Genomic DNA, 9,383 nt, shown 5'->3' with positions numbered 1-9,383 from the left:
GTTCACAAAGAGCTCCCTGTGCAGGTGTCTTGGTGTCGCTAGATGTCTCCATGCCTTTTTAATTAGGATCAATTAGAATTGCATCCTGAGAATTTCTTGTTTTAGGGCTTCCCAACATACAGGGTGGGGGCAAAAGTAAGCTTGCAGCTGTGACTTCACCAAACACAGGATTTATTCTTGTGTTATTGTTTATTAATTATTGTGTTGTATCACTTTCCATTCGAGCAACTGTAAACCTACTTTGCCCCACCCTGTCTTTTTCGGTATTCCAGGGCGATAGAGTTTGAGACATCCAATTTTGTGACAATCTGGCCTGTTATTCCCGTAGACTATTGAAATGTGTGCTAGCGTCATTGTTTTGGCAGCTTCTCCTCAGAGTGCCCATTGTACCAGCTGCCACATGAAATCTGCTGGCCTATGACACCTCCTGGTTTTTGGCTTGGAAATAGGGTCACTGTTCTTATTAAAAAATACTATTATTGATATTTGAGAGAGAGAGAGAGAGAGAGAGAAACATCGGCTGCCTGCAGGGATCAGGCTCACAACCTTGGGCATGTGCCCCGACCGGGAATTGAACCCGCAACCTTTAGGTGCACAGGACGATGCACTGCCAACCCAACCGCACTGGCCAGGGCTGCTCACTGTTCTGAGTCTGTCCATGGCATCGATTGATCCGAGTGTTTCAAAACCTGCTCTTCAAAAGCGACCTGTCTGACTACATCCAGCGTTTCTTTCATTCACAGTAACAACCTCCAACGCGACACAGTCCCTTTCTCCCACGGTTCCTGTCACTTCCACTTCACCGGTTTGTTCTTCCTTGTTGGTCGGAATTAACTCCACAGTAGCAGCTCCGTTCTTACGTCATTTTCTTTCTGAGAGACAAAGCTGGCAGCACTGTGAGTCAGGCAGCTCAATTGTGATGAACCCAAGGGACGTATCTGCGGTAATTCACATGCCTAGAAGAAAAGAGTTGGATGTGAGCTTCCGATCAGCAGAGAAATTGGATTTATTTTGGACACTGTATCAGAAAGAAAGGGGCCAGAGCCACTAGGAGAAATTGAGGTGACTGACTAGATCAGACCAAGGCTAAAGGCTGTGTTCATTCTCTTCAAGAAATGAAATACTGCTTATAGGAGACACTGCGTCTGCCTTAGGAAGACCCTGTGCGGTGCTGGCAGATCTGAGAAAAGATGCAGAACCCTGGGGGGATGGACTGGCGATGTCATCGTGAGATGGAGCTGTGGCGGCAGTGGCCATGGCTGGCCACCCGCCTGGGGCTTTTTGGGGTGAGCCGGGTAGAACTTGCTGGCTGAGGGGATAGCGGTGCAGGGCTGGCCAGGGACAGGGGGCAGGGGTATTGGGGGCGTAGCAGAGCTTTCTGTACAAATGGTGGGAAGCAGGGTAGTGGCGTAGGGTTTAGGGTCAGTCGGCCCTGGGCTGGTAAATTATGCCACTCCTTTGCGTGTCATATCCCCCTGTGTAAGGTGTAATAATAACGCCTGCTCTGTAGGCTGCCGAGGATTTAATTTTAAGGCACGGAAAGCACTTAATACGAACTGGCACAGAGTCTTAAGAAATGAGAGGGGCGTAGGCTCACTAGGAAGGAGACTCCACTTGGAGCCAGAAGATTCTGGGGAGCTCTACAGGAAGGGGGAAAACGGAGCGAGGGGGCAGCAAGGGAGGGACAAATAGGCAGGGGTGGGAGGAAGGCATGTGATGGCACCCAGACGTAGGGCCTAAGTGATAGCTGAATGTAGAGAGAGGGGTGAGCACCAGAACTAGTGCCTCTGTGTGCAGGCAGGGGGCTGGGATACAAGCGTAAAGAAGATAGTGCCTGACCTCAAGGAGCCTACGCTCCAAGGAACAGTTTTCTGGCTGGCTAATGGGTGTCTTATTGCAAAGAGAAAATGTAGAAACATGAGAAAGGGAAGAAAAGAAAATTGATTTATTATGCATATAGGTATGACTGGCTTGAGCCAGCAGAGCCTGCGGTCAGAGGGGTAAGGCCACTGAGAGGCCTCGAGTCTGCGCCCGCTGGAAGCACATGTTGGGCGCCAGGGCGAGTAAGCGGCTGTCTAAGCAGCTATCAGGACCAGGATTCCCGTCACCGTGAGGTTTTCTCATACGCAAGGTGAACTTACAGGGATTTTGTCAACATGCTTTCAGGGGAAAACCGTTTAAATACTAATTCCAGCATCCATCCCACACCAGGAGCATGTGTTGCAGAGTAAACCCGAGATGGGAGACTTGAAGTGCTGTTTCTTGGTTGTTCTCAAGTTTCCTTCCCTGTACGCCCAGGAGGGCAAGCGTGGCCTTGGTTGCAGAGGAGTCCGGTGTATACAGCCCTGTAAAGTTGTAGTTTACATGGAGACATTTTATCACATACTGTACCTCACTATGTATTACTATATATGTCGAAGAGTTATAGAGGACACACACATACACAATTTAAAGAAGAAAACTGACTCCAGAAGCCTCCAGCCAGGGTAAGAAACAGATCCTGCCTACACCTCCCCTCCTACATTCTCTCCCCATCACGTTCCCTTCCTTTCTCCCGGGACAGACACTATCCTGACTTTTGGGATAGAATTCCCTTGCTTTTCGGTATAGTTTTCCCACCTATTCACACATTCTTACATGTTATGTTGTTGGGTCTTGTGTTTTTGAAATTTATATACATAGCATTCTGTGCGTATTTTGTTGTGACTTCCTTCCTTCGCTTCTCGTTAGGCTTGTGGGCTGTAGTCAGTTCTTTTCATGGCTGCATACTACTCCACCGCATGACCAGCCCATCGTTACTGTCCGCTCTGCTACCGACAGACATTGGTGTGCGGCACGATTTTTTACCATGGTGGACAATGCTGGTGTGAGCGTCCTCTCATGGTTCCCAGTGGACAAGTACAAGAGTTTATCCGAGGTTTGTTCTTAGGAATGGTGTTTCTGGGACGTAGGATACTTGCCTGTTCAAGTTTACGAGGTCATGTCAACCTGTCAAAGTGGTTGTACCAATTTATAGTCTCATCAGCAAGGGATCAGAGTTTTCATTGCTTTACATCTTCCTCACCATTGTTCTCCACATTTATGTATATATAAATAATTTTATATGTGTATATTATATGTATACATGCATGTATATAATATACATTCATGTATATAATGTGTATATGTACACATATAAAAACTGTGTATATATAGTATCCATTTGTGCTTATATAATAATAAACAGAGCTGTGTTCTTCAAACGTTGCATAGTGTACTTTATAAAAAGTTTAAAAACATTTTTTTTATTTAAGTATAGTTGATATGTGGAACATTTAAGAGTAATATTGCCCAAATCCAATTTCCTTTCTGTCCTTTGATTTTAGAATATGCTTCTGACATATAACAGCAGCTCCTCTATTTGGGAAATTCAGTTTTGGTTTATCATAGGAGAATTTCTGCGAGAGGACAGCTCAGGTTTTAGTTGAGGTATGCTTCTACCCCCTTTGATCCTTGATCAGTGCATCCCCAACACACTGAATTCATGCTGAGAGGGGCTTTCCCAGCCAGGAGGGGAGTTCTGGATGGAGCCTTGAGACCTAGTAGTTACCCTCACGGGGGCCATGAAGGGATCCCCGAGGTTGTGATTGACTGGTACTGAATGACCGAATAAAGGATCCCAGGCCACAGAACCACCCAAGCTGACTGGGATCCCAGGGTCCTCCTAGAGCCTTTGCCCCTTTTTGTTATATAATTGAACTACATGGTGAGGTGTGCTGTGTATAAGCATAGAAGTGTTTTTATTTGGTTGATGGTTGATTAGAAAGTTATAAGCATTACGAGAATGAAAACACATGTTATAATAAATCAGAGTGTACTGAATGGCACAGTAGCCTACACATACCTGTATTTTTGGGATTTCTTAAAATTTTTTTTTTTTCAAAAGCAGAAGCTTTCATATAAATAAAGTGTAATAGGAAGTTATGATATATAAAACAGTTAGAGGTGTTACTTTATTGGAAAAATGTTTAATACTTATTATAAAGTCAGTAAATGAGAATAGTTATAAAAATCTCAATTTACATAAATATGTGGTTGCAAATGATAATAGCTTCCTTTATTTTTGCATAGACTTTATTTTTTGGAGCACTCTTAGGTTCACAGCAAAATTGAGATGAAAGTACAGAGGGTTCCTGTGGACCCTACTTACCCCCTCCTCACAGTCTCCCCTACTACCAGCAGCTTCCACCAGAGCGGTGCGTGTGTCACAATTCATGAACCTACACTGACGCCTTATCACCCGTAGTCCATACCAGGGCTCACTACTGGTTACATTCTATGGGTTTTGACAAATGTATAAGGTAGGACCTGTTTCCACTATTATCATACCATACAGAATAGTTTCACTAACCTAAACACTCCCTGTGCTCAGACTGTTCACCCCTTCCTCGCCCCATCCCCTGCCTTTATTTTGTAAGCATAGCTCCACAGGCCTAGAAGGCAGAGAGTAGAAGTTGTTATATCAAAGCAAAATACTGACAACGTGTAACACCATTTGCATTTTCAAAAACCAGAAAACTAAAAATTCCATCAAGAAATTAAAAAGGCAAGCCACAGACTGGGAGATAATATTCATAATACACAGATCTGACAAGGAACTTGTACCCAGAATATAAAATAGAACTCCAGTATACTTCAAGGTGTCGAGTGACAAGCAAGCCTCCAGGAAATGGGCAAAAGACTTGAACAGACACTTTACAAAAAGAGATAGGCAAATGGCCAGAAAGTATAGGAAAAGATGCTCCACAAACAAAAATGAAAACACTAACTATACCCAGTAGCCTCTTTGTATCTAGCAGAATAGATAAGAGAAACTAGACTGGCAACAACAAATGTTGGCAAAGATGTGAACTGACCTGAACTCTCATACTTTGTTGGTGGGAGTGTGCCAAGTGCTTTGGAAAACTGTTTACAATTTCTTATAAAGTTAAACATTCATTTATGACTTAGAAATTCTATTCCTTGGTATTTACTCAAGAGAAATGAAAACACATGTCTGCAAAAAAACTTGTATAAGTGTATGAATAGTAGCTTTATTCATAATAACCCTAAACTGGAGGCAACCCATAATTCCACATTCAAGTGAATGGATAAACAAAAGGTGACATATTCACACAATGGAATACTACTCAGCAATGAAAAAGAATAGGCATGGGCCTATATAACAGCATAGATAAATCTCAAAACATGTTGAGTGAAAGAAGGCAGACACAAATGAGTACGTATCATGTGATTCCATCTGCGTGAAGTTCAAAAGCAGAGAAGAGCTAACCTATGGTAATAGAAATCAGGCATATGGAGGTGGGGATTGACTGCAGGAGAGCAGGAGGGAGCTTTCTGGGATGAAGGAAACTTCTTACATTTAATTTGGAGGTTGTTTCCACAGGTATGTATACATTTGTGTCAAAACTCTCAAACTGTTAAGATCTGTGCATTTCATTGTCTGCAAATTCCATCTCAATAAAAATAACAAAAAATAACAAAAGAATTAATTGTATTAATTCTTAATACAATAAGAATCACCTATAAGTTATCAGAAGCACTTCAACTATCACCATATGATGTTGCAGTGATGCTGTGCATCACTCTTCGCTGCAGCTACACAGAGATTATGCCTTAAAAGGAGAGGATGCTCCCAGCTGTGGACCCCGAGACCAGCCTCCTGTTGAACCTGTCACCACACACATATGTAGCAGTACCATGTTTTCTCCACTAACCTCACACAAGGAGTCACATGGAGATCCAAGTCAAAAAACAAAAAAACATTGTGAAAAAAGACCCCAAAGCAAAACCATGTTCCTAATTGATGATACATTTACCAGAAGTTTATATATTTGTCACAGATGGCAGAAATTATTCTGAGGTCTAAACAGAGACAATTTGACCCAGCATCACAAACTGATTCTCTGGAGGTCCTCCATGTGCTGAAATTTATTATGTTGCACATTTCCACGCTCTTGCTATTTGGCACTATGCTTTTAAAATATTAATATATATGCTCATAACAAGAATCAAATGTTTGCAAAGCCCCTGAAGTGCCTCTGAGGTTGCGAAGCACTGGTCTAGCTACACTGACTCTGTGTTGGAGGCCAGGATCCTGCCTTCTGTTTATGCTAAATAGCTTCGTTAATGGCTGGACTGAAGTGCAAACAGTTTAGTGGTAATGGGTAAGCAGGCAGTCTGGGAGACTAAATGATTCCTGTTAAAAAATTGTTAATGGCTCCTCCCGGGCAGGCACAAAGGACAGATAAATAAAGAGAGGCTGTAAGCTGTCTAGTGCATCTAACTCAGACCATGTGGGTCAAACCACTATCTCAACCCGTTCTTGGCTGTGTGAACATTTCTGGGCCTCAGTTTCCTCCTGTGTTCCGCCTAACTCACTGGGGTAGAAGAGCGCCTCTGGGACTTCAATATGCCTGCGGTCACCTGGGCTTCTTGTTGGAGTACAGATATGATACAGTAGGTCTGGGGTGGTGTCTGAGGTTCTGTGTTTCTAAGCTCCCAGGTGCTCGTCCGAGGACCACACATGGAGTAGCCGGGGGCTGGGGGACTCAGTCGGCCCTGGGAGTCAAGAATGGAAGACATCACTCACACTCCTGCTGTCTGAGTGGGGCTCTCCTGATAATGCAACTTAGATTAAGGGTGGAGAGAAGGTGCATGTGGAAAGGAAATACAGATCTTTTCGGGCTGTGCTGTCCAATATGATAACCGGTAGCTCCAAATACCTAAGTGAAATGAAATAAAAAATTCAATTTCTTAATTGAAATAGCCACAGTTCAAGTGCTCGGTAGCCACATCAGGGGAACAAAGGTTAATTGTTCAATCCACAGCACAGAATCAGAGCATTTTCTTCATCGCAGAAAGTCCTACTGTGTGTCACTGCACTGGGGTGTTGAAAGAGAGAGATGGACCTGAGAGCAGGGGAGGACTGGGGCCACGGACAGTCTTCCAGGATAAGGAATCTTTCACACACGATTTCTTAGCTAAGCTAGGTGAGGCTGGACACCACACCTATCGGTGATTAATCGGTGTTGGCCTAAATCTTTGGGCCTGGGGAAGAAGACTGTCTGCTTGGCTCGTTTGGTCCACTGGTTGGAATCTGACCTGTGCACGTTCTATCTGCGCAGAGTCCATGTTTTGCATTAGAGCAGGGCTGGCGGACCTCCAGGCTATTAGTGTCTTCTAGACTGTATTCTGGGGAGGCTTTGGCATCCTAACTCTGGGGTCCTCCTGCTGCTCTAACAGACCAGCTTTACTTTTACCTGTTTTACACATTAGTTCCCTTGAAAACATCCCTCTGGAGAAAGAAATTGGTCCCGCTTTTAAACAAAATTTCAAAAACACTGATTCTGGTTTAGTCCTCTTGCTTTATAAATGATGAGACTGAGGTCCAGGGAGGCGGAGGGTCTGACCTCTCCAAGTTCACATGGCCAATTAGCAGGAGAGCTGAAAGGAGGAGTCGCATCTTCTAACCTGGGCCGTGTCCCCTCCGCTGGCTCCCTGTTAATTATCTTTGCGTGCTGTGTGTCTGGCCCACCCAGCCACGCTGCTGGTTGCTGGAGGCGGGGACAGGGCACGGTGTGTTTCTGGCTCCAGTGCTGGGCCGCTGCCTGGCTTGCTGCTGGGGGTGTAGAACCACCTAGTTGATTGTAGGTTGTGATCGCTTCCAGGGAGCTGGGGTGCTGGGGGGAATTTATGGGCAGGGCACCTGCCTGCCTCATGACCTTCAAGTTTACGATTTGGAGGTGATGTTCTCTGTACAACCAGGTTTTCCAGGTAGCTGTGACTTTTCAACTCCAAGGACCAGGTGAAGGTCATCAGAAAGTATCTGTGGTTTTTTATTCCCCTGGACTTGAGCCTCTGCCCAGAACTGGCCCCCAAGTCAGGCTGGAGCTCCCTGGGCTGGAACGCAGCTAATTGCCAGCCTCCATCAGAACTCGGTGCGCTCCCATCGTCGGCCTCATTAACTATACAATGATGATAGCTGGCTCCCCAGCCGGCTGTCTTCCCCCTTTTCTGTTTTTATAGTAGATCTTTCTTGAGCTTCTATCTCTCCCTCCGGTAACACTTCATCTCTATATTCACACATGTTAGCCATATGCCAAGGAACAGAAGTTCTGAGTTTCTCCTCAACAGCACTGATGAGGAACCGGCTCCAGCGAGGCCCCTGGATCCTGAGTGGGGATCGTCAGAGAATGAAGTGAAAAGCAAAGCTCTGGCGTGGAGTGTTCCTCCTAAGTTGTATCCTGCCCCAGAGGCCTGGGATGAATGTTCCAGACACACAGAGCTTCTTCGCAAAGGGTCCCATTTACCAGGCATGTGTAATTTAGGTTAATTAGAAATTTATTCTAAATTGAGCAGTCTCTTTGCTTGCTCCCAACATAATGATGATTTATTGGCGTATGCATAATGCATGGGCTCCCAGGAATCCACAGGGGTATTCATACTGCACACACTGGAGGCCTTTCTCAGGAGATCGCTATGGATGGCCCTGGGGGTCTCTACATGCCCCCACTCCTACACACACACACACACACACACACACACACTCATCCAGGTGGGTCCAAGAATTAAACATGAGGGTGCAGAGGACAGGGGTGGTAGTGTCATCCCTTGTCTTCTCCCCGCTCTGTTTTCCCTCTTTTGAAAAATGTATGGCAGACACTACTGGTGGGCTCGCTAAAACACATTTCACTTTCTTCTCACTTGTCTTCCCATCAGATAGAAACTACAAAGCAAAATACCTCAATTTCTAGTCTCGCTTGTCACCAGAACAAGTCTAGGGTGGCCATGTGACAGTATTCTGGACAACCCGATATTGGGGGAAAGTCCCCGGAGGGCTCACACGTGGATAAAAACACCAACCTTGTAAGAAGAAGGATTTTGTCTTGTGTCTTTTGTTTTAACCTATCTCTCTTCGTCCTGCTTGTGGCAGGGAAGCAAAGACTGAAAGAGTGGCAGTCCTTTTGCACACGGGAGGGTAAGAATGAAAGCCATGTGTTAAAGATGACAGGTGGGGCGAGCCTGGCTCCCTGATGCCAGCTGTGAGCAGCAGAACGGCCCCTGGACTGCCGCCTCTGAACATCTTACTCCATGAAGAAACAAGCCCTACTTCTTTAAAGCCCTCTTTGTTGGGATTTAGATGACTCTCAGTCAAATACATTCCTAAGTGGTAAAGAATATATGGAAATTTTTTCAACATCCCACTTTTCTCACAAGGGGATTTCTCGGAGAAGCCACACGGTTACCATCAACGGCATTCTGTATGTGCAATTCTCCATCTAATCCAACAGAGAGTCTAGAACACCAAATGGGCAGGGGAAGATGTCAGTAATAGAATCCTG

Source organism: Miniopterus schreibersii (genome assembly GCF_964146895.1).
Source record: "Miniopterus schreibersii genome assembly, chromosome: 4".
Taxonomy (NCBI): Eukaryota; Metazoa; Chordata; class Mammalia; order Chiroptera; family Miniopteridae; genus Miniopterus; species Miniopterus schreibersii.
The sequence above is the reverse complement of the archived record's forward strand: the minus strand, read 5'-3'. Positions refer to the sequence as shown.